The following is a 27,882-nucleotide window of genomic DNA, read 5'->3' as shown; positions in this document are numbered from 1 at the left end:
ACTTGAAAAAGTTATACTAAAAGCAGTCTTGGTAACTTAGCTTATTAGGTACCCAGTGGGCTAATCTCTGGCACAGGAGAAAAAAAGAATGGGAATGTGTGGTCATTCACCCACGGGCTTTGAAGTTAAATGACTAGTTTTAGTGTCCTGACTGCCATCTACCAGAGTTGGGATCGGGAGCAAACCATACAATTTCTGTGGGCCTCAGACTCATCTTCTCTAAAACAGGATCATAACAGATCTTCCTTTTCATGATTGAGAACTTTAATTTCTTTTATTTTAAGAATGCATAAGCCTATGAACACAATGTTATTGAATCCTGGGGCTGCTGCTATTGTCACATAGACCTTTAAACACATGTTCAAAAACGACAGGGACAGTTGCACTCCTTCAGCCATCAAGCAGATATTGCACTCAAAGAATTAGAAGGAAATGCACACATTTGCTTCTTTCCCTAGTATCTTCCATCTTAATTTTAATGACAAATTTTAAAGAACAGATGATATAGCAACACATTCTTAGAAAAGATACACGTAGAAAAAGAAACTTGAGCAATGTCTGAAAGAAGAGCAATTTTTACAACTAAAAGTTTATAAATACACTGATTAGGACAAAAATTTTACTTTTCAAGAAAAAAATTATTTCAGTTTCCTCACTTGAGAAAATAATTCCAGTTATTTGTTGGCCTATGTTGAAATGTCATGAGTAGAATGAAATAGCATAATTTTTCTCCCTTGGGGTTCAAGAGTTTATTTCTTTTGATACAACAATAAATCAACTGACAAAATGGAATTTCTTTGCAATACATATGCACCAAGTTAGGCTGCAGGGACATTTGAGCTTTGGTTTAGTATAAAATCTCTGGAACATTTTATTATAAAACAATAGTGCTTGGAAACTCCTTAAAGAGGTAACTATAAGAGTAACTATGAGAAGATTATATGATTAACAGCAGTAGACCTTAAAGTGATTTATGCAGCTTTTGAAATAGCTCACCAGGTCAAACAGCAATACTTTTGGGTGAGTACAAAATAATGCTGACTTAATTAATCTTTCTAACGTTGTTATTTTCTTAAAGTGGACAAGATGGTAGAAATTTTATAGGAATTAGTATAGTTCATTTTATTTTCAATGCAAATTGAGTTTTTTGAAACTTAAGAATCCATGCTCAATATTGTAACACCTTTATCTCATCGCATGTTTTGAAAACCCCATAACCAGATCGGTCTCTTGAAGAGACAAAAGCCAACTTTGTAGCTATAGACAAGACACAAACGTTAAGCCAGCTCATATTTTCCTATAGCTCCTCTTTCTAGTTAAGTCTGCAAACTAATTTGGATTAAACTAAAACAGACTTTTGCTCCAAGCAGTTTGGAAGTTTAAAGAGTTTGGCTAATTTTGGTTGTCTTTTCAAAATATTTCTTATATGGCTTCATGTCTGCGTTCTGGAAGGGGACCAATATGTGCTTAAATCTTGTAAAAAAAAGTTGCTCTTTTCTTCTTCCCAGGCTTCTGAAAGGCAGCAAATCCATTGAAGTTCTAGAGATTTTTGTCTGCTTTCCTCAAAGTTCATTGTCACTAGGATCCAGAGACACTGAGGAAGAAATGTAGGATGTGCCTTGTAAATTGCTTTTTGTTTTTCTGATAGTCTAAAAGTTAGTAGGTACGTAAGTGAAATAATTTTTAAGGAAAGTAAGAGAGAACAGAAGAGTATGTTTTAAGTCCTTTCTCATCTTTTTCTCTCGTTCTTTCACATATACTATGACTTTATTTCTTGCCAGTGGAACCTGAAGGCAGGTTATTTTAATTTCTGCTTTAGATTCTGTGCTATCACTGGTGCATGGTACTACATAAGGAATCTACTCTTCTGCAAAATCTTTGCCACTGATGCCACATACAAATACCGTATGGACTAGCTCTCAGAGCCAAAGCAGGAAAAATCGCCAAAGGGTAAAAATAGTTCTTGATATGATGATATGCTGCTAAAAGCCACATGGTGTTTGGGTGCAGCATTTCACAGTCAAACAATCATAATTTCATGCCTAAAATGTGCATGTTATTTCAGGAAAATACAAAATCTGAGCATTGCACATTTGCTACAGAATGACCAGTGAGTGTTGCTATAATGATTTGTTTTTCTTTTACAAATGAATATTTCTTGCTGAGCCTTTTCATGCCATATTGCCTACGGGTGCAATGGGAGTATGTACAAGCTGAGGTGAGAGTAGGAGGGAGTATTTAGTATATCTGGTCTTTTCTGCGGAATTCTTATGATTCTACAAACTTGGTAGGGTATTTAAAAAGCCTCTCTTCTTTCTCCTCCAGACTGTTAGGTAATATAGTCCTCATCTCAGAAGAACTGAGCTTTGCTGGGCTTCTGCCTGATGGCAGGCGACAACCTTTCAGTCGGAGGCTTATATTCTGTCCCTAAAAAGTCCTAGAGTTCCCACATAATCTTTAATAAATCTTTAAATAAATCTTCAAACAGCAGGAAAACTCTCCCTCCCTTAAAGTTGTAATGGATTTGAGAGGGTTCAATGATCTTAGTTCACGGTCATTACAATGTAGACACAAGAAAGTAATGAGCGTTCCTTTTCACATATTACTTAAGCTATAAAATGCTACATATTCTACAGGGTAAAAGGATAGTGAGGTACAAAGAGGAATTAATGGGGGCAAAAGTTGGAAGCAAAAAAGATTAACCAGGGGGTGTTTTGTTTTGCTTCATTTTGTTTTGGCAACAAAAAAGTTTCTTATTCAAAGAGAAAGATGAAGTCCTAGAATTATTAAACACAGATTGAAGTTTCATGGTACCTAATGACTAGGAAAACATTAAAAGCCTAGAGACAGAGAAACAAAAAGCGATTGAAAGATTATGATAATCATGTTGATAGGTAGTCAATCCAAAAATCAAGCCAGGGTAAAGTGAAAGAAAGGTCTAATTTTTACTGATAATAATAATTGACAGCTTTATATAAAGCTGTGTGCCAGGCACTTTAAGAAAATTAATTCACTTAATCATCTGTAGTAGAAAACCTTGTTACTGAGAGAGTCAGTTCCTAGGCAGGTTGATAAGGAGTCTAGGGGTCCCCAAGGAGACAGGGGTCTGGAATTCTCAAAGAGGAAGAAAGGACAAACTTTTTTTCTTTCTCCACCTTCCTTAGGATTATATAACAATAATGTATCCTGCCTAAGGACAGTCTTTGGATTCAACCTTCTGTTATCTTAAAATGTTAATTATGGGAGTAGACCTGGTCTTTACAAGGATGTATCTCTCCTGAGGACAGTGTTATCTTAAAATGTAAATTATGGGAGTAGGTCTGATGAGGTCTTTACAACCTCCAGATATTCTTTGGATTATATAACTTCATTGTTAACACTAGCAAGCGGGTACTCTTTCTGCCCCCTTCTGATGCCTATGTCAGAAGCTTTCTCTATCTCCTTTATACTTTAATAAAACTTTATTACACAAAAGCTCTGAGCGATCAAGCCTCGTCTCTGGCCCCGAATTGAATTCTTCTCCTCCGGGGGCCAAGAATCCCGGTGTATTCGCGTGATTCAACAACAACCTTTCATTACTATACCCATTTTACATATGGAGAAACTGAGAAAGAGAAATTAAGATATCCTAAGCACATATCTAGAATCCTGGCTCATTGGTAAGCTAGAGAGCTCCGAGAACTGAGGCTGAAGGTCAGAGAGATAACCCGTCAGTATGATGCCAACATTGAACCAGAACTAGGGAAGAGAATAACTAAGTATTGGATTAGTCAAAGAAGACCATGTGAAAAGGAAAGTATAGTAAAAAAGTTGTTTGACTCATTATCTACCTTAGCTCAATATTTTCTAGGCCAGCAAAAATGAATTTTAGAACTGTAGAAGCTTTTAAAGGTCATGTGGTTCAGCGGATTTTTTTTTTAAGAAAGACACTCACCTGAAGGACAACACTCACATGTAGGGCATGTCCCCAGATGAAGATGCTGAGGGCTAAAGAGGTTAACATAAGGTTTTAGAGTTAATTAATAACAGAATGAGGGACCTGACTCAGCTGTTCTAATTGTAGCTCAGATAAATGAATATATGTCTGGTGAGGGATAGGAGAAGTCAACATCTCCAAAATCATACTACTAAAATGGATTTTGGGCATATTTATTGACTATTATATCTCCAATGTTGTAATAATGCACATCACAGATGTAATTCCAATCATCGTATTTCCTTTATCTAGCAAAAGAGAGAAACAGGGAAGTTGCAATACACTTGTAACAGAATAAGGCATTCTCTGACCACATTGACAGGCAGGTTCTTTACCACTGTGCTACCCGGGAAGCTCCATTATAACAAGTGTGGGTGGAAAGAAAGTATTATGTTAAAATCAAAGTGTTTTGGACCAAGTTGTGTCCCCTTCAAATCTGTATATTGAGACCCTAAGCCCCAATGTCACGGTATTGGGAGATACGGATGTTAGGGATGTAACTACAGTTAAATGAGGTCATAAAGATGGGGTATAAATCCTATAGAACTGATGTCTTTTTAAGAAGAGGAAAGGATATCAGAGCTCTCCCTCTCCTTCTCCACGTATGGCCAGAAGAAAGGCCATGTGAGACACAGAGAGAAGGTGAAAATCTACATGTCAGAAAAAGCCCTAGTCAGGAGCTGAATTGGCCAGCACATTTAAGAAAATTAATGTCTTATGTTTAAGCAAACTAGTCTATGGTATTTTGTTATGACAGCTCAAATGATATAGTATAGTTTGTTGCTTCTCTCATCTTTAGTAGATAATAGTGACATTTACCAATTTTGGAAATATGGGAAGGGGGGTTTTAGCTATGATTCTTAGAGCAGGAACCTCCCAAGGGGGAGTTAGAGATTTAAGAGAAAAATCTGGAAAGTGCAGTGTCACAGAAATCAATGATGATGACTTCAAGGAGGTAGTGGTCTAGTGTCAAATGCAGTAGAGAAAATAAGAAAATTAAGGACTAATGTCATTGGTTTTATCCATAGGAAGCTTGCATGAGAATGATTTAAAAGTTCAGTAGACCGGATGTGTTGTGAAGAGAATGCTCTCTCTAGCATTCTGCTGCCAGAGCATAATTGAGTTATGAATCCAACCATTGTTTTTCTGGATTTACCAACATTGGAGCCCAGTCCATATTTCCAGTTAGTTGCTTAAGGCTAATGACTGAGCACAGTGGTAGTGCAATGCGGATCCCCTTCTGAGAGCCTCAGCATTCCTTAACTGGGCAACTCTGCTTCTAGGTATTGGCCAGGTTGAAATGATCCTGTATCTCTGCTACCATTAGAGACTCTTCCCAACCAATCCTCTTTCTTGCATGTCTCAGGAATGGCTCATTCCAGCACATCTGATAGCTCTCCCTACTTTCTATGCTCCCTCCCTTTTCTTCTTTACAGGTATTTCCCCCAAGAAATCTCTTCTTGCACATTTAATTTTGTCCTGGAATCTGCTCCTCTGAAAATGCAAACTGGCAATTGGGGATCAATAAGAGGTATTAATAAAAGCTGGAGCAATTATACAAAATGACAATTCTAGAAATGTGGCCACTAGGAAGGAATAAACATTAAATGGGTAGAGAAGGTTCTCTGAGAAGTCAGAAAGGGTAGAATCTAGATGCCAGCAGAAAAGTAGCCTTAGGAAAGGGTAACTCTACTATTTTCACACAACAGAGGCAATGATTTTGTAGGGTTAGTGAGAGGATCTTAAGGCAGTTTTTATTTTCTGGCTCCTTTGTATTCTGTGAATTAGGAGATAAAGTCTCCCTTGAGAGCAAAGGACATGGTTAGAGATTCAAGGAAAGAAGTCTGAAATAACTGTGGTCCCTACAATGTACAGCTTTGGAGAGAGCAAATTAAGGAAACATAGCTGGACTTCAGGGCAGATTCAAGGGCCAAGATGAATTTGGTTGATTAATTTGATGAACTCATTAAATTTTTTTAGTGAATGAGAAAAATCTGAGAGTTGAATTTCAGCGTCCCTATCTTCAGATAATGCTTCTGACTGCATACATCCCTGTCACTGTTTTCTGCTGTTTGGGAAATTTGAATGAAATTGTTTCTGAAAGTTTGAATTACAATGGCAGTGGTTTTAAGATCTCTCAATTCTTTAAGGACCGTGACAGGGTGTATCAGTACTAGAGAGATTTCTTGTCTTTAGTATAAATAGTGATACCTGATTTCTAGTTCTTCACTAATAAAAATCAAAATGCTGAAACAAAACAAAGATTATCCTTAACTTCTCACCTCTCCTTTGCATACCTCTTCTGAGGCATTTCAAATCTTCCTGATAATACTGCTCATGTAGCACCCACCATCTGGTCCCATCATTTATAAATAATGGAAAAGGAAATGGCAACCTGCTCCAGTACTCTTGCCTGGAAAATCCCATGGACAGAGGACCCTGGTAGGCTATAATCTACAGGGTTGCAAAGAGTCAGACATGACTGAGGGACTTCACTTTTACTTTCAAAGTGATACCATGAGGAATGCTATTTCACTTTAATAATAGCTTGAAAATGCATTGTCCTGATTGCAATTATAGTTTCATAATATGACAAAGGAAGGGAGAAAAGAAGTAAATGTCTGAAGTATCCTATAACAAGAAAAGGCAATCATTAACAACAAACTGATGATAAAACTCAAAGATAACTGAGTTTTATTTCTTAAGATAGAAATAAAAAGGTCTAATTAGCTGTGATACTGACTCTGGGAATTGTGATAGGCACACAGAAAAAGTGAATATCAGTTTCTTCATTGTGTTTGTCAAATCCCATTGGCAAATTTGTTGTTGGGTAGGCATGTGGAACCCCACTCCAGTACCCTTGCCTGGAAAATCCCATGGATGGAGGAGCCTGGGAGGCTGCAGTCCATGGGGTTGCTGAGGTCGGACACGACTGAGCAACTTCACTTTCACTTTTCACTTTCATGCATTGGGTAAGGAAATGGCAACCCACTCCAGCGTTCTTGCCTGGAGAATCCCAGGGACGGGAGAGCCTGGTGGGCTGCCGTCTATGGGGTCGCACAGAGTCGGACACGACTGAAGTGACTTAGCAGCAGCAACAGGCATGTAAATAGAGGGTTTGAATATGAATGTGTTCTTACTGTTAATTATACATATCATTTGTTGAAACTTCCATCACCTGAAGGCACAATCAAATATGAACAACAAATACTTTGACCTGATGCTAAGAGAAAAAGAGAATGATAAGGTGTTCCCAAATTAAACACCATAGAAAATGATAGCAATTAGGAAATATATTAATCTTTAAAGATGTTTACTACTTTACAGGAGACATAGATAAAATGTTATCTTGTATTAATGAAGTTTTAATAACAAGTATTAATATTCCTATATTTTATTCTCTTTTGTATGATAAACATTTGTTGGTTGCTTACACATTTTTGAAAGCCTCCTATAGACTGTACGGAATTTAAGATATAACACAATTTCATACTTTCATCTTTGGAGAAAATATATCATTGTAAGTACACAGAGAATTTAAGATTCACTATAGTATACCATTTTATGATATCCTCAGAAATATTATAGAAAAAATGAATTATAATGGATTAAAATGGATTATTGTCCTTTTCATGAACAACATATTCTCTTCATCTTACCATTCCTTTTAAATGAAGAAGTTGCCTTTACTTTTCAATTTTTAACAAGGTTAAGATGTACATATCTTTTTTAATTTTCAATTTTAGCAATTTCTTGTCTACTCACTGTACATGTATGGAGAACTAAAATTTGGCAGATTTTTTTTCAGAATTTTTTAAATTTGTGTGAGTTTGAGTGTCTGTGTGCATGAATAATGTCAAGATAGTAAAACAATATGAGACATATTTTAAAAAGAAATTTTTAAGACAAAAAAACAAGTTTACCCTCATTGCACAACCTATCAGTACTTCACGAGGGACTACTTGGGGATAGATATCCATGCGTTTGAGTTACAGTAAGAGTATTAAGCGGAGAGGGCAAAGGCACCCCACTCCAGTACTCCTGCCTGGAAGGTCCCATGGAGGGAGGAGCCTGATGGCCTGCAGTCCATGGGGTAGCTAAGAGTTGGACGACTGAGCGTCTTCACTTTCACTTTTCACTTTCATGCATTGGAGAAGGAAATGGCAACCCACTCCAGCGTTCTTGCCTGGAGAATCCCAGGGACGAGGGAGCCTGGTGGGCTGCCGTCTATGGGGTCGCACAGGGTTGGAAACGACTGAAGCAACTTAGCAGCAGCAAGAGTTTTAAGATTTTCTGAGCAATTTGAAAAAAAATCAAAGAAATACTTAAGGTTTAATATAGGTTCTGTTGAAAGCATGTTTTCTTTTTTAATCCATAATCTATGCATTGGATACATGTGAACTTTTTATTAACTGGGATGTAATTTTCAAACTATTCTGCTAAATAATTTACCTAATAATATTTAATCATTTTTTTTCATTTTTTATTTAAAAAGAAAAATATATTTAATATCATGCCACAATTTTTGCAAATCGTATTTTCAGACAGTAAATTGATATTTAAAGGTTTAACATTTTATAGATATCAAATCTTTTTTTAACAAGGATGATGTCTTTTAAGTTTTACTTTAAATTCCCCAAATATTTATAACTACCAACTTTTAACTTTTATGTTTAAAGCATGCAGGCTGATGGCAGTTTTGAATAAACTAGCTCATAAGCTCATAAGCTAGCTTTATGAAAGCTTTTATATTTATGCCTAAATTTATGTAACTTATTTAACTTTTATAGGCTTCATTTTGATTCCTGTGATCCTTGACAATCTAATGTTGTTTGTTATAAGTAGATTCAACAGTTTTATATCTTCCCTAATACATAAACCCAATCAGTTTGCAGTCAAATTTAATAAAATTAGGAATAAAAGGCACCGTTTCAAGCACATCACTGAATGGTTACAGTGGAGGTCTTGTCACTGCAGGCCTATATACTAAGGGATTTTTAATGTTTTCATTCTCTTTTTTAACCGCGTTGCCGTTATGATAAACACAAGAAAGGTTGATTCTGAGTAGTATGGCAATGGTTTTCCTAGTTATTTCTTCATAAATCAGTTTCTCCTTTGGACTCTCAGCACCTTGTGGTTTCACTTTTTTTCGAAGACTGTATTTATTGGGAATTTTTTTTTTAACTCAGTCAAGCTTCATGAGTTTGGAAATAGCTGAAAAAATCATTTTCAAAATTCAGATTCACACTATTTTTAAATTGGACTTGAGAGTGACAGGCAAGTTCCTTGCAGGATGGCCTCCGGGGAGGAGGAAGTGCCTGGGGCCCTAGCAGCTGAATGCCGCAGGCAATGTGTAAAGAGCTGGGAAGGCACCTCCCTGGACAGATTTGCTTGGAGTTTTTTTTTTTGTTTGTTTTATTTTTCCTTTTTCTTTCTGCTTTTGAATCAAGATGGAGAAATCATTTTGCTCTAACATTACAAAAAAAAAAAAGTCAGGCAAGACTTAACTCAGGAGATGTATGTTCTCGGCTCAGTGTGTGCCTGTAACTCCCACTGACAGTGATGGCAGTTATGCAGATGCATGCAGGAGAAAATAGACTCTTTTTAACATTAAACATCAGATTTGGGTCTCCCCAGAGAAAGCTGGTTACTGGAGTGGCTGTGAATGATGCATTTTCACGGAATGTTTTAGCCATAAATCAATCCTGAATCATACTTTTCCTAGAGTTCTTTGCAGCTCTTCTGAGATCCTAGCGTATCATGCACACACTGATTCTATTTCAGACTGAGCTTAAATACATTTACCAAAATAAGATCCAAATAATTAAATGTGACTTTTATAATTGTTTTCCTCTGAAGATTCAGAGCTTAATCTGGCAGTGGTTAATGGTTTTAATTTGACTTATTATACAGTGTCAGTTTATTTAGTTGAAATTAGTTTTCTATTTCTCTCCTTTTTATAAGCGCTGCCTGTTTACTTAACAATATTTGGCTTTGCCTAATGATATGTACAGAAGACAGTGCTAAGTGGAACATCAGCTGTTTACATCAGCTCTAACAATTAATGCATGTTAATTTTTAATTACACTGATTGTACTAGAGGCAGAATGTATGTTTCTTCACAGAACAGATGTACTAGTCAGCTTGGCTGGTGAACATGCATATCGATCAGATGTTGATGCTGCCAGCAATTCAGCAAAGTCTGCTTAAGTGTCGGCTTCTAATGTACTTACAAGTTTACGGCTTAGAGTCCTGGTGGAGGCAATACAGCTCGATGCTATATCCTCTGATGTTTACAGATAATCACAATATGTCTGTTTTGTGGTTAGCATTCTACACTGATTGGAAGACTGAATAGGTATGAGGGGATCTAAAGGTGTCTTGCAGACACCTCGTGGACTGCTTTCTCCATTCTTATTTTGAGGCAGTGTCTTTCAAGAATTTATTTTGCCTTTAAAGTTTTATTTTTTAACTGATGGTTGTTGTGTTAATAATAGGTGCCTGACATGGATGACCACTGTCACCACAAGGAAAAATTGAAAAGATAATATAGTTACTTACAATGAAATCTCTCTCTATCAAGTATTATCACCAGAGCTAGTTAGAAAACATATAGAAAATGCCAGTAGTAAAATTGCAGACAGTAGTCAGGCCTTCAGTCAGCTGTCAATTGAATAAGAAGCGCTTGTTGAATACTTCAATATGCTGAGTATTTCACTAAGCACTATAGGTTGCTTAGCATGAGAGATAGCAAGAAATCTCAATGTCCTTTCCCTTAGGAGTCTGAGACTCTTATGGGAGAAATAATACTCACATACAGAAAACAATTAAAGAAAGGTTATATTCTGTACTGAATAATGTGTACATTCTTTTCAATAATAAGCACAGAGAAAGTGTTTTATGATAGAACTGAAATAGAGTAGAATTGGAATTGTACACCTCCGAATTATGGTTTGACTATATAGGTATTAAGCAATTGCTTCTTAATTTGTTGTTTTTCAGTCATTCAGTCATGTCCGACTCTTTGTGACTCCATGAATTGCAGCACACCAGACTTCCCCACCCTTCTCTATCTCCCAGAGTTTACTCAAACTCATATCCAAACTCCAGGAGATTCCAAACTTCTTAACTGGTTTTGCTTAAATCTTCTACACTATTTTACAGATAAGAACAACAAATAAAACATTTTTTTTTTCCACTTAGCATATTCTCATCTATTCCCCTCTAAAATATTCTGGAAAGAATTCCTTGGGTCTCTTTTTTACTTATGGGTGAAGGCAATGGCACCCCACTCCAGTACTCTTGCCTGGAAAATCCCATGAACCGAGGAGCCTGATGGGCTGCAGTCCATGGGGTCGCTAAGAGTCGGACACGACTGAGCGACTTCACTTTCACTTTTCACTTTCATACATTGGAGAAGGAAATGGCAACCCACTCCAGTGTTCTTGCCTGGAGAATCCCAGGGACGGGGGAGCCTGGTGGGCTTCCGTCTGTGGGGTCGCATAGAGTCAGACACGACTGAAGTGACTTAGCAGAAAGAATGATTAGGTAGGAATAAACCTACCTAGTGAGGCAAAACTGCAAAATTGTTTTGACTTGGAAAACTGAAAGACACTGATAAAAGAAGTTGAAAATGACACAAACAGGTGGAAAGATATACCATGTTCTTAGATTGGAAGAATCAATATTATTAAAATCACCATACTACTGAAGGCAATCTACAGATCTAATGCAATCCCATAAATATACCAATGGCATTTTCCACATAACTAGAATAAAATGTTTTAAAATTTATATGGAAATTCAAAAGATCTCAAGTAGCCCAAACAATCATGAGAAAGAACAGAGCTGATAGAAATCAGACTCCCTGACTTTAGCCTATACTATAAAGCTACAGTAATCAAAACAGTTTGGAACTGGCACAATAGCAGACATATAAATCATTGAAACAGTATAGAAAGCCCAGAAATAAACACATGAACTAATGGTCAGTTAATCTATAACAAAGGAAGCAAAACTATACAATGGAGAAAAGACAGTCTCTTCAATAAGTGATGTTGGGAAAACTAGACAGCAGAGTGTAAAAAGAATGAAACTAAAACATTATCTAAGCTATGTACAAAAGTAAACTCAAAATGGATTAAAGACCTACATGTAAGACCAAGTAATATAAAATTCTTAGAAGAAAACAAAGGAAGAACATTTTAACCTAAATTGCAGCAATATTTTTTCAAAATCTTTTTCAAAATCTGTGATATGTTCAAAAGCAAAGGATATAAAAGCAAAAATAAGGAAATCTTCAACAAAACAAAAAGACATCCTACTGAATGAGAGAAAATATTTGCAAATGATATGACCAATAAGAGATTAATATTCAACATATATAAGCAGCTCATACAACTCAACATTAATAAACAAACAGGCCCAAGTAAAAATAAGCAGAAGAACTGAATAGATATTTTTCTAAAGAGGAAATGAAGATAGCCAATAGGCATATGAAAAGATGTTCAACACTGCTAATCATCAGGGAAATGGAAATCAAAACCATAATGACATATCACCTCAAATCTGTCAAAAGGACTACCATCAAAAAGAACACAAATAACAAATGTTGCTGAGGATGTGGGGAAAAGGGAACCCTTATACACTGTTGGTGAAAATGTAAATTGGTATAGTCACTGTGGAAAACAGTACAGAGATTTCTCAAAAACTGAAAATAGAACTACCATATGATCTAGCAATTCCACTCCTGGTTATGTATCTGAACAACAACAACAAAAAAACACAAACACTGATTTGAAAAGATACATGCATCCCAATGTTCATAGCTCCATTATTTACAATTGGCAAAATATGGGAGCAATGTAAATATCTACCAAATGATGAATGGATAAAGAAGATGTGGTATATGTACACAATATAATGTTATTCAAGCATACAAAAGAGAGAAATTTTGCCTTTTGGAGCCACGTGGATGGATTTGGAAGGATTATGCTAAGTGAAATAAGGCAGACAGAGAAAGATAAATACTGTATGTTTTCAATTATGTGTGGAATCTAAACAATACAACAAATTATATTTATATATATATATATTCACATACATTATCACCCTGCTTATTTAATTTATATGCAGAGTACATCATGAGAAACGCTGGACTGGAAGAAACACAAGCTGGAATCAAGATTGCCAGGAGAAATATCAGTAACCTCAGATATGCAGATGACACCACCCTTATGGCAGAAAGTGAAGAGGAACTCAAAAGCCTCTTGATGAAAGTGAAAGTGGAGAGTGAAAAAGTTGGCTTAAAGCTCAACATTCAGAAAACGAAGATCATGGCATCCAGTCCCATCACTTCATGGGAAATAGATGGGGAAACAGTGGAAACAGTGTCAGACTATTTTTCTGGGCTCCAAAATCACTGCAGATAGGGACTGCAGCCATGAAATTAAAAGACGCTTACTCCTTGGAAGGAAAGTGATGACCAACCTAGATAGCATATTGAAAAGCAGAGATATTACTTTGCCAACAAAGGTTCATCTAGTCAAGGCTATGGTTTTTCCTGTGGTCATGTATAGATGTGAGAGTTGGACTGTGAAGAAAGCTGAGCGCCGAAGGATTGATGCTTTTGAACTGTGGTGTTGGAGAAGACTCTTGAGAGTCCCTTGGACTGCAAGGAGATCCAACCAGTCCATTCTGAAGATCAGCCCTGGGATTTCTTTGGAGAGAATGTTGCTGAAGCTGAAACTCCAGTCCTTTGGCCACCTCATGCGAAGATTTGACTCATTGGAAAAGACTCTGATGCTGGGAAAGATTGAGGGCAGAAGGAGAAGGGGATGACAGAGGATGAGATGGTTGGATGGCATCACTGACTCAAGGGACATGGGTTGGGGTGGACTCCAGGAGTTGGTGATGGACAGGAAGGCCTGGTGTGCTGCAGTTCATGGGGTCGCAAAGAATTGAACATGACTGAGCAACTGAACTAAACTGAATAACAAAAAGGCAGAATCACAACTATAGAGAACAACTAGGAGTTACCAGTGGAGAGAAGGAATGGGGATGGGGCAATAACGGCCTACCAGGCTCCTCCATCCCTGGAATTTTCCAGGCAAGAGTATTGGAGTGGGGTGCCATTGCCTTCTCCGAGGGAACTTATAGGTACAAACTATTAGATATAAAATAAACTACAAGGATATATTATATAAAATAAAGAATATAGTCAATATTTTATAAGCATAAATGGAGTATAACTTTTAAATATTGTGAATCACTATATTGTACATCTATAATATATAATATTGTTCATCAACTATATATTTCAATGAAAAAATGAAGGTGAAATAAAGGCATCTCTAGATATAAAAAAATACTTAAGAATTTGTTGTTAGAAGACTTACTTTACAAAAAAATATTAAAGGAAGTTTTCAGGCTAAATGTGACTTCAAACAGTAATTCAAATTGACATAAAAATCCAGTAAGTATATAACTCTAAAGAACAATATAAATTCATGGTTCTACTTTGTTTTCTTAAAAATTTTAAAAGAAATTGCTCATGTATATCTATCTGTATATCTATGCTGCTGCTACTGCTGTTGCTAAGTTGCTTCAGTTGTGTCTGACTCTATGTGACCCCATAGATGGCAGCCCACCAGACTCCCCCATCCCTGGGATTCTCCAGGCAAGAACACTGGAGTGGGTTGCCATTTCCTTCTCCAATGCATGAAAGTGAAAAGTGAAAGTGAAGTCGCTCAGTCGTGTCCGACTCCTAGTGACCCCATGGACTGCAGCCTACCAGGCTCTTCCATCCATGGGATTTTCCAGGCAAGAGTACTGGAGTGGGGTGCCATTGCCTTCTCCCTATATATCTATAAATGTATATAAATATAGACAGAGGGAGAGAAAGAGAGAGAGAGTTATATCTATAATATACAGACATATGCAGATATCCCTTGATATCCTTTGGGATTACTTTTAAGGACCCACTGTGGATAAGGAAATTCTCACATGCTCAAATTCCTTCTAGCTGGCCCTCCACATCTGTGAATTCCACATCCATGGATATGGAAGATCAATTTTATATTTATTGAGAAAAATCCATACATAGGTAGACCCCCACAGTTAAAACCCCTGTTGTTATAGGGTCAAGTAATATATTTGACTTGAGAGTCCCTTGGACTGCAAGGAGATTCAACCAGTCCATCCTAAAGGAAATCAGTCCTGGATGTTCACTGGAAGGACTGATGTTGTAGCTGAAACTCCAATACTTTGGCCACCTGATGTGAAGAGCTGACTCATTTGAAAAGACCCTGATGCTAGGAAAGATTGTGGGCAGAAGGAGAAGGGGATGACAGAGGATGAGATGGTTGGATGGCGTCACTGACTCAAGGGACATGGGTTGGGGTGGACTCCAGGAGTTGGTGATGGACAGGAAGGCCTGGTGTGCTGCAGTTCATGGGGTCGCAAAGAATTGAACATGACTGAGCAACTGAACTGAACTGAATATATTTGACAATAACATCACAGAACAGGTGGATAGATGCAAAGCTATATTGGGTTAATATAATGACTGCAGATGGAAACTTGAATTAATTAGAATAAATGAAAAGATTGACAAATGATAGTGAGAAGGTTAAAAACAAAACTCATGTTTTTAAGGGTCAACTATATTATAGTTGCCTATGATAGCACAACAGAGAAGGCAATGGCACCCCACTCCAGTACTCTTGCCTGGAAAATCCCATGGGCGGAGGAGCCTGGTGGGCTGCAGTCCATGGGGTCGTGAAGAGTGTGAAGGACACAACTGAGCGACTTCACTTTCACTTTTCACTTTCATGCATTAGAGAAGGAAATGTCAACCCACTTCAATGTTCTTGCCTGGAGAATCCCAGGGACGGGGGAGCCTGGTGGGTTGCCGTCTGTGGGGTCACACAGAGTAGGACACAACTGAAGCGACTTAGCAGCAGCAGCAGCAGCATGATAGCAGAAACAAGTGGGTAGATGAAAAGCTGTATTGGGTCAATAAAATGACTACAGATGGAAACTTCAATCAATAAGAATAAATGATTCAGAAATGATGAGGTTTAATATACAAATGTTATGAAAACATATTTTTTCACATTTTAGTTTCTTTAAAATGTATAAGTTATATAAAATAATTTCCATAATGCATTCTTGGATTTGTAGCAATTATAGATGTAATATGTAGGAGAATAATACCACAAAAAAGTAAACAGAGAATACATAGGAATAATGTTTCCATATCTCACTGAAATTGTTTGTATAATATGAAGATGTTTCTTATAAATTACTATGTATATGGTAAGCCTTACATCAACCACTCCATTAGACAACATTTACTTAATGCAAAAAAAAATGTAGTAAAGGAAAAATAAAGGGCAGATAGTGATATAGAAAACAAAAAAAGTAAAATGACAAATTTAAATTCATCTATATCAGTAATAATAACATTAAATATTCAGTTTTCAGTTCAGTTGCTAGGTCATGTCCAACCCTTTGTGACCCCATGGACTGCAAGATGCCAGGCTTCCCTGTCCATCACCAATTCCCAGAGTTTGCTCAAACTCATGTCCATCGAGTCTGTGATGCCATCCAACCATCTCATCCTCTGTCATCCCCTTCTCCTCCTGCCTTCACTTTCCCAGAAACAGGGTCTTTTCTAATGAGACAGTTCTTTGCATCAGGTGGCCAAAGTATTGGAGTTTCAGCTTCAGCATCAGTCCTTCCAATGAATATTCAGGACTGATTTCCTTTAGGATGAACTGGTTTAATTTCCTTGCTATCCAAGGGACTCTCAAGAGTCTTCTCCAACACCACAGTTTAAAAGCATCAATCCTTCGGCGCTCAGCTTTCTTCACAGTCCAACTCTCACATCTATACAAGACTACTGGAAAAACCATAGCTCCCCTTGGGGCTCAGCTGGTAAAGAATCCTCCTACAGGAGACCTGGGTTTGATCCCTGGCTTGGGAAGATTCCCTGGAGAAGGGAAAGGTTACTCAATCCAGTATTCTGACCTGGAGAATTCCAAGGATTGTATAGTCCATGGGGTCCCAAAGAGTGGAACATGACTGAGTGACTTTCACTTTCACTTAACATTAAATATAAATAGATTCTAATCATAATTCAGATATTGTCAGATAGGACACAAAAGTTTGGCTTAATTCTGTCTATAGGACACATATATTAGAGTTCAAAGTAAAAATTGTTTGCAAAAGTACACCATGAAAATAGATACAGTATACAAACATCAACTGTAAGGAAATTGGAGTGGCTATACTAACCATAGACAAGATAAAGTTTAAATAAAAAATATTACTAGGCATAAATGGGGACATTTATAATGATAAAAGGATCAATCCATCAAGATGAAATGACAAATATCACATGTATCTGCCTAACAACAGAATACAAAATACAATGAAGGAGAAAAAGATAGAAATAAAGGGAAAAATAGGCAATGGAACACTAATAGTCAGAGATTTAATATCCCATTATTCATAATGGATAGACCAAATAGGCAGAAGATCAATAAGAAAATAGAATACTTGAATAAATATTAAAGCAAACTAGACCCAAAAGGCATCTGCAGAACACCCCGCCCAACAAAAGCAAAACATGTTCTTCTCAAGAGCACGAGGAACAGTCTTTCTGATAGATAATATGTGAGGCCACAAAAATAAAATAAATTGAAAAGAATATAAATAACATAAAGTAAGTTTTCTGACTATAATGGAACAAAAATAGAAATAACACAAAGGAATTTAAGAAGCTCAAATTCATGTGGAAATTTAACAACACAGTCCTAAATGACCAAAGGGTCCAAGAAGAAATAAAAAATGAGAAGTTATAAAATTTTTTGAGGAGTGAAAATGAAGAGACAATATACCAAAATATATGGAATATACCTGAATTAGTGATAAGTGATAATTTATACCCATGACTGACTAAAATTTTTTAAAAGTGACCTCAAATCAATAAAATTATTTTCCACATTAAACCACTGAAAAAAGAAGAGAATACTAAATTTAAATTAAGCAGGAGGAAGAAAATAAAAAATGTTGCTGTGGAAGTTATTAATAATAAAATCAAAAATTAAAAAAACAGAAAAAAATGTTTTTTTTAATTGCAAACATTGGAAAGTCTTTATTTAGACTGACCAAGAAGTGATAAGACTCAAATTATTAGAATCGGAAGTGAAGGAGGAAACACTGGTGGTGGTGATGTAGGCGTTAAGTCATGTTAGACTCTTCTGTGACCCCATGGATTGCAGTCTACCAGTCTCCTCTGTCTATGGGATTTCCCAGGCAAGAATACTGAAGTGGGTTGCCATTTCCTTCTCCAAGGGGAGGGAGCATTATTAATGCCTTTATAGGGAAAAATAATTATGAGATACTATAAATTGTATGCTAATACATTTGATAAATTAAATGAACTGGCCAAATTCCTAAAAACACACAAACTACTGAAACTGATTCAAAAAGAAATCGAAAATTTGAACTTATTTATACTAAGTAAGGAAATAGATGTGATAATCAAAAATTTTCACCACAAAGAAAACTCCAGGCCCAGATGGCTGCACACGTGGATTATACCTATTATACCTAGTATAATATCTAAAGAATAATTATTTCAATGCTTCATAAGCTTTTCACAAAACAGGAGAGAACACTTTCCATCTCTCTCTATGAGGCCAGTTTTACTCTTATACCAAAATCAGACAAATACTCCATAAGAACAGAAAATGATAGACTAATATATCTTCTGAACATGAAAGCAGAAATCCTCAACAAAATACTTGAAAGCCAAATCAGCAACATATAAAAAAGTTATACCATGATGAAGTGAGATTTATCTCAGGAATGTAAGCTAGGCTTAATATCTGAAAATCAATGTAATAATATACCATATCAATAGAATAAAATATGTGTTTATTTTAATAGAACATAGAATGCAGAGAAAGCATTTAACAGAATCAGACACTTTTGTGATAAAAACATTCAAAAAAACTAGAAAGATAAGGAAATTCCTTAACCTGATGAAAGGTAGGTATAAAACCCATAGCAAACATCCTGCATAACAGTGAAAGACTGAATGTTTTTTCCTCCTAAAAGATCAATAAAAAGAAAACAATGTTCATTCTCCTTACTTCTATTAAACATTGTATTAGAGGTTCTATCCAGGGTAATTAGGCAAAAGAAAGAAAATAAAATGCATACATGCTGAAAATAAGAAATAAAACTATTAGTATTCACAGATTATATGATCTAGATTAATAGCTAATTCTAAAGAATCCGCTGCTGCTGCTGCTAAGTCACTTCAGTCGTGTCCGACTCTGTGCAACCCCACAGACGGCAGATCACCAGGCTCCCCCGTCCCTGGGATTCTCCAGGCAAGAACACTGGAGCAGGTTGTCATTTCCTTCTCCAATGCAGGAAAGTGAAAGTGAAGTTGCTCAGTTGTGTCTGACTCTTAATTTTAACAAGTTTGGCAAATTGCTAGGATATGGGATGAATATATATAAAATCAATTGCATTTCTGAATACTTCTGATGGATAATTTGGAAATAAAATTAAGAAAATATTTTCATTTATAATTGCATCAAAGAGAATAAAATTCATAAGGATACATATGTGTATATACATATAACAAAAGAAGTACATCTTTTACACTCTGAAAACTGCAAGGCTTTGTGGAAAGAGACCAAAGATTTATGTGACTGGAAAAACATCCCATGTTCATGGATTAGAAGATTAAATATTTTTGAGATGGCAGTACTCCCCAAATTGATCTATAGGTTCATCACAATCCCTGTAGAATTCTAGCTGGTTTTTTTTTTTTTTTTAATAATTGGCAAGCTGTTGTTAAAATTCATATGAAATTTCAAGGGATTCAGAATAAGCAAAATAACTTTGAAAACGAAATACAAAATTGGAATACTCACATTAACCAGTTTTAGAAATTACTACAAAGCAGCAGTGATCGAGACATTATGAGACTTGCATAAAGGATAGACATATGGGTAAATGGAATACACTTGAGATTAGAAAAGTAAATCCATATATTTATGGCCTAATGATTTTTGACAAGGAGACTAAGACCATTTAATGGGCAAAGAACTGTGTTTTCAACAATGGTATAGGAAACTGGATATCAACACACACACAAAATGAATGTGGATGCTTATCATTCCATATACAAAAAGTAACTCAAAATTTTCAAAGACAAGACCTAACAACTAGAGCCAAATTTATACAAGTCTTAGAAGAACTATACTGGTCATTCTGGATGACTTTATATTTGGCAATGAATTTGTATTTAAGACAACAAAATATGAATAGCAAAAGAAAAAAAAAATAGATAAATTGGACTTCATCAAAATTAAAATCTTTTATGTTCAAATGACAACAAATACCTGAACTCTTTCATTTTTGTAGCATCTGTCCTCTAGATGCTGTCAGTCTGAATATTTGGTGCACAAACAACTGGACATAACACAACTGTAATGCAGTAAAGACTCTAGCAGAGAATGATGAAAGTTCATAAATAGAGAATGAGGAAACACAGAATACTAATTGGGAGAAGGACTCTGCTCTGGGGGTGGGTGGGGAGGGCAGTGTTGTTGTGATAGCCATGAAATAACTATGAAGCATAAGTGACATTTCAAAGGTATGATTTTCTCTGGCAATTATTTTCTGCCTTTCCAGTTTATAATGGTAGAAAAAATTAATTATCATAAATAGCTTAATAGAAGGTAGCTAGTTGTAGCTAATGTGAGAGAATAGTTTTACTATATATAATTTTAAAATTATTAAATATATTAAAAATAGCAGTAATTAGAGTAGTATTGTACTGCACAAAGATCAAGAGACAGAGCAATGAATTTGTGACCCAGAAATATATTCAAGTACATATGGGAAGAGGGCATCTTTTACCAGTGAATACAACATTTTTAAGTAAAAAGGATGTTCAAATAAAAGCATTTGAACAAAAAGATGCTTAAGCTGAATCTCTTATTTATCATTTATAAAAGAGGTCTTGGTGAATAAAAGGCCTATAAATATAAAACACTGACTTCAATCTTTGGAAAAACATAGGTGAATGTTGAAATCCTATTTTATCTTTTATTCTAAAATAAATTGGACATTTTATTGCTTCTTCTGATGTGCAGATTTTTAGTTCACACGTGTAGTCTCACTTGTTGATTTTTTCTTTTCTTGCTTGTGCTTTTGGTGTCACATCCAAAAAACAACTGTGAAGATCAATGTCAAAGAGATGTGCCCCTATGTTTTCTTCTAGGTATCATATCTTATATTTAAGATACAATTCAAGTTAGTATTTGTGAGTAGTGTAAGATAGGGTCCAGTTTTATTTACCTGCATGCAATTATCCAGTTTCCCCAATATCATTTATTAGGGAAATCCTCTTTCCCCATTGAGTGTTCTTGGCTCTCTTGTCAAATAGGATTTACCCATTTATGTGGAGGATATCTCTAGCTCTCAACTCTGCTCCTTTGCTCTATGTGTTTATTTTGATTCCAGCACCATGCTGTTTTAATTACTATATCTTTGTTTTATAGTTTGAAATCAGAAAGTTTGATGCCTCTGACTTTATTTTTCTTGCTTAGGATTACTTTGGCTATTCAAGGTTGTTTGAGACTCCATACAAATTTTACGATTGTATTTTCTATTTCTGTGTAAAACACAATTGGAATTTTGATAGGGATTGCACTGAATCTATAAATGGCTTTTCGTGATATGGGCATTTTTAACAATATTGATTCTTCCTACAAGACGGGAGAAAGTATTTGCAAATCATAGACTAGATAGGGGTTAATATCTAAAATATATAAGGAACTAACACAACTTGTTAATAGAAACACCAAATAATCCAGTTAAATGGACAGAGAAACAGCAGGCATTTTTTCCAAATAAACCATCCAAATGGTCAATTCAGGTACATGAAAGGTTGTTCAACATTATTTACACAAATCAAAACAACAGTGAGATGTCACCTCACACCTGTTAGGGCTATAATCAAGAAAACAATAGATAACAAATGTTGGTGAGGATGTGGAGAAAAGGGAACCCTCGTTCAGTGTTGGTGTAAATGTACATTTGTTCAGCCACAATGGAAAACAATTAAAAATGAAAAATAGAACTCTAAACCATCCAACAATTTCTCTTCTGGGTATATATCCAAAGGATATGAAAATGGGATATTGGAGAGTTCTGTGTACTCCCTTATCAGAGCATTATTTACAAAAACCAAGATATGGAAACCACAAAAGTGTCTGTCAAAAGGTGAGCTGATGAAGAAAATGTGGTATTATATATACAAGGAATATTATTCAACCATGAGAAAGAAAGAAGTCCTCCCTTTTGTGACCGCATGTATAGATTTGGATGGTATTAGAGAGACCAGACAGACAGAGAAAGTCCAATACTATCTGATGTCACTTATATGCAGAATCTGAAAAAGCCAAACTCATAGAAACTAAAGTAGAATGATGGTTACCAGCTGGGAGGAGGGGAAATTGGGAAGATGTTGTTACAGGTTACAAATTTGCAAGTAGAAGATGAGTAAGTTCTGGAGACCTAATACATAGCATAGTGATCATAGTCAACAATGCTTCAAAGCTGTGAAGACACTAGATGGTGAATGTACTCCACAAAAAAGAAATGGTAATTGTGGGAAGTGGTAGAGGTGTTAGCTAATGTAGGGTAACAATCATATTGTATAAATGTATCAAATCAATATGCTGTATACCCTAAATTTAAACAATGTTATATGTTAATTATATCTCAATAAAAATAAATTAATTAATATAAAAATAAAGTGACATAAATTACACATAAGAAATCTAATAACACATAAATCTAATAATCTAATTTCTAATAAGAAATCTAATTACAAAAAAATTTTAACCTAACTCCAGGAAGAAGATGTACATAATTTTGTCTTTATAGTTTTAAAGAAAGTAAGTTATAAGTATGTCAAAATGCTGAGAAACTCTTATCTCTTGGTCTGCTATGAGATCCTTATAGACATTCTCCCTGCTTTAGCCTTTGTTCTCATCCTCTACAGTCTATTTGCTGTAGTATAGGAAGAATGATTCCTTAAAATTAAACCAGCTACTCTGTTGAAAATCTCCCAGTGGCTTCTCACATAACAGCCTACAAAGCACTACCTGGTTTGATACCTGTCACCTTTCTGATCTCATCTGCTACCACTTACCTTTCACTCATTGACTTGGACTTTGGCCTCTTTGTCACACTTAGCAGGATCCTGTGTCACTTGCTGTTTTTCTGCTTGGAAGGCCTGTCCCTATGTGGTTCACTCTTTCACTTCCTCTTGGGGTCTGATTAAATGTCACACTCTCAGAGAGACCTTTCTCCACTGCTTTATGTAAAGAAAGCGTCAGCCCCACACTCCCCAACACTTTTTGACTTTTTCTCTGCTTATTCTTCGCACAACATAGGAATCACTTTAAATGTAAGATGATACAATAAATGTTATGGATTTTGTCTACCTCATCAGTTAGATTTGGAACATTAAGAAAGTGTGACAGTCTGAAGGGTTGGCAAGAGTTGGAGGCAATAGGAACATTTGCACAGTGGTGGTGTTAGGGTATGTTGGTAAACTAGGTTAGAAGGCAGTTTGGAAATAGTTATTAACATTTTAAATGTTCATCTGTTTCACTTTTAGAACTCTTTATGATGAAATAAGCTCACACAAGAATGCTGCAGTTACTTAAGTCCATTCCATTTCTTGACATAGTGGAAAGATTGAACCAACTTAAGTGTCCTAATAATAAATCCATTCCCTGAAACAGCATATTGGCACATTTATTCAGGCCTCTGTTCATATACTCCTTCCTGCTTTCTTGATCACCCTCTCTAAGGTACACTCCAGATTTTTTCTCTTAAAGTGTAAAAAACACTCAAATATTTATTAAAAGGAATCTATCAAAACTGTTATGAAAGATAGTCATAATATGTTGTCAAGAGAAAAAAGCAAATCATAGATACCTGCAAGACTATAAACCAATCTGTGAATAATGATTCCTTCAGAAGAGTAGAATAGGGGACTAAGCCCATTACTTCATATCACACTTAACTGTTTGAATTATGTTTGTTTTTTTTTTTTAACAAAGAGCATGTGTTTGACACTTTAAAATATGCAAGAACAACAAAGTATTGACATTATCTTTATAATAGGTAGCAAAACTGTGATTACTAATATTTTTTAATAATTTCAAATTTGGATTGGGGTTGGGATGAAAATTTTATTCCAGGACATTTTCTTTCTAGAGAGTATATGAATGAGGGAGGGCATGTGCACACATGTGAGATTGCACACATGTGTATGTGTGTGGGTGTTACTTTTCACTCTGTTTCCATTTGAAAAGTATGGGGCATTTTTGGGTAAAACGAAGGAGTTGTGAGGAACATGTGGAAATAAGCACCCTAACTTTTCCATTTTTCATTCCTACAACCAGCCTTATTTCTGCTTCACAAATGCAGTATTTTTAATTGAGTAAAATAAAGTGGACAACATGTGTTCAGTGTAACAATAAGGCTCTATTAATTAAATAAACTGGTATTATAATCCATGTTTTCTTCATACTGTTATTCTGTACTCATCTGGCTGAAATTTATGCTATGCCAACACATTTTGTATTTTAAGACAGTTTTAGAATATGAATGACAATGTAAAGTTTAATCATCTTTGATATATACTCATAGCATATTCTCTTATTAGAACTGAATAGAACTTTTGAAATGCCCTTTAGATAAACAGCTGGATTTGAAATCTGTAACAACAAATGGAGTTAGAAAAAGGAGATAAGAACTCTACCATATCTGTTTCTACTACTAGGATTTCTATTCATACTAATAATAATCATTATTATATTTAGCATCTATCGAGTGCTCAGTTTATGTCAGAAGCTATTCCATGTGGCCTATACATGCAGAGATTCACTGTACATTTAAAGTATTGAGGTGTACTATGTTCATATTAAATGTTCACAAGTATTAACTAGTATTGTTATGTACAATAAGGTAGAAACTATTACTATCCTGGAGAAAACCTGAACAGGGAAAGTTTAAGTAACTTTCCTGAACTCATGCAGTTAACAAATGATGTTACCAAGACTTGAATCAAGGCAGTCTGATTCCTAAATTCATCCTCTTAAATTGATTCTCTAACTCTTTTCAGTAAAGTATTAGTAGGTTATATTGTATCATATAAAATATTCATATTATTGAATCCTTAAATTAGGTGGGTGCAAAAGAACACTTATTTTTTGGGGGCTCCAAAATCACTGCAGATGGTGACTGCAGCCATGAAATTAAAAGACGCTTACTCCTTGGAAGGAAAGTTATGACCAACCTAGATAGCATATTCAAAAGCAGAGACATTACTTTGCCAACAAAGGTCCATCTAGTCAAGGCTATGGTTTTTCCTATGGTCATGTATGGATGTGAAAGTTGGACTGTGAAGAAAGCTGAGCGATGAAGAATTGATGCTTTTGAACTGTGGTGTTGGAGAAGACTCTTGAGAGTCCCTTGGACTGCAAGGAGATCCAACCAGTCCATTCTAAAGGAGATCAGCCCTGGGATTTCTTTGGAAGGAATGATGCTAAAGCTGAAACTCCAGTACTTTGGCCACCTCTTGCGAAGAGTTGACTCATTGGAAAAGACTCTGATGCTGGGGGAGATTGGGGGCAGGAGGAGAAGGGGACGACAGAGGATGAGATGGCTGGATGGCATCACTGACTCGATGGATGTGAGTCTGAGTGAACTCCGGGAGTTGGTGATAGACAAGGAGGCCTGGCGTGCTGTGATTCATGGGGTTGCAAAGAGTCGGACATGACTGAGCAACTGAACTGAACTGAACTGTAAAGAACACTGGGGGGCTTTTTCAGTGGCTCAGTGGTAATGAATCCACCTGCAATGCAGGAGACATGGGTTTGATCCCTGGCTTGAGAAGATACATACCCTGGAGGAGGGCAGACAACCGACTCCAGTATTCTTACCTGGAGAATTCCATGGAGAGAGGAGCCTGGTGGGCTAAAGTCCATAGGGCTGCAATGAGTTGGACATGACTAGAGACTTAGAATGCAAGCACACAGCAAGAACACAGAAAAATCAGTTCATTTGTTATATCATGCCAGGAAATTCCCACAGTCAGAACTAGCCACTCTATACATCAGAAGAGATGATTTTTAACCCAAACGTGAAAAGCACTCTTGTGTGTAGCATAAGAAAGTAGGCTTTAACTATAACAGAGCTACATTGTACAATAATCTGCTATTGAAAAGGGAAAGACTGAAGATATTTTAGGCTGGTGGATTGTAATTACCTAATTGGGATATTAATTCCATTTGTGTTCCTTTGAAGGATGTTTCATCTTTTATTTAACTTTTTGGTGATATAACCAATTATTAAAAACAGAATATGACTATTCAGTTCACTTCAGTTCAGTCATTCAGTCATGGCCGACTCTTTGAGACCCCATGGACTGTAGCACGCCAGGCCTCCCTGTCTATCACCAACTCCCGGAGTTCACTCAAACTCATGTCCGTGGAGTTAGTGATCCCATCCAACCATCTCATCCTCTGTCATTCCCTTCTCCTCCTGCCTTCAATCTTTCCTAGCATCATGGTCTTTTCAAATGAGTCAGTTCTTGGCATCAGGTGACCAAAGTATTGGAGTTTCAGCTTCAGCATCAGTCCTTCCAGTGCATATTCAGGACTGATTTACTTTAGGATAGACTGGTTGGATCTCTTTACAGTCCAAGGGACTCTCAAGAGTCTTCTCCAACACCACAGTTCAAAAGCATCAATTCTTTGGCACTCAGCTTTCTTTATAGTACAACTCTCACATCCATATATGATTACTGGAAAAACCATAGCTTTGACTAGATGGACCTTTGTTGGCAATGTAATGTCTCTATTAAAAAATTTCAATTCCCAGCCTTGGGGAGCAAATGCATATCTACTATTAAGAATTTTCATTGAAACTGAATAACAAAAATAGTAAATGCTAATATTTGTAATTAAAAAAAACTCACTGTGTTGTGTAATAGGAAAAACACAGAAAACATTTTTCATGGTTTTGTTTTGCTTCCCTAGAACTGAAACTTCTAAAGTGAGTAGTTAGTTGCACTTGTCAGTTCCATTCCATCTTACTTTGTGAAATATATAGAGGTGGTACAAGGCTCATATATTTACTGGACACCATTCCACTGAAAATGCTGAAGTCCACATACCACCCGCCCATGTGAGCTACCACAGCATAACTCACATGGACAACTTCTCCCTTTGGCTTGCTCATTTAACAGTATCCTTAGTACAAAATTCAATGCATCTGTTGCAGTCAAATGTCAAAGGAGAGAAAAAAAGGCCACTTTAACATTTTGGGATAAGGTGTTAAAAAATCTTTCAGAAAAAAATTATCCAAAGTGTTAAAAATCTTTCAGAAAAAAAAAATTATTCAGTTAAATCAAAGACTAGAAGAGACAGTACCATGCTTTCTATCATATCTCTGTTTATATTTTCCTGGATAGCAGAAAATGTGCCCAATTATTAAACTTATACACAAAGATTTTGCAAGCTCTCCTTTGAAATCCAGTGGTAAGATGTACAAGAGACATGTTATTTATTAAATGTATTTACTAATGTTCCACAGTTCTAAAAACTGGAGAACTTTTGTTCTTCAGTATAATGATATTTTACTTTATCATTTCTATTGGGATTCTGCCAGTTTTAAGGAGCTACAGTTGTCCCTGATGTTTTATTTAGTGCTTAAACTCCCAAACAAAGCCTCTTATCAGAGAATACTCTTTATATTTGCCATACTTTAAGATTTCATTTTGTGACTCA

The sequence above is a fragment of the Bos grunniens genome, chromosome 2 (assembly GCF_055505025.1).
Source record: "Bos grunniens cultivar Pamir isolate PY7600 chromosome 2, Bosgru_T2T1.0, whole genome shotgun sequence".
Taxonomy (NCBI): Eukaryota; Metazoa; Chordata; class Mammalia; order Artiodactyla; family Bovidae; genus Bos; species Bos grunniens.
This window is presented reverse-complemented; position numbering follows the sequence as displayed.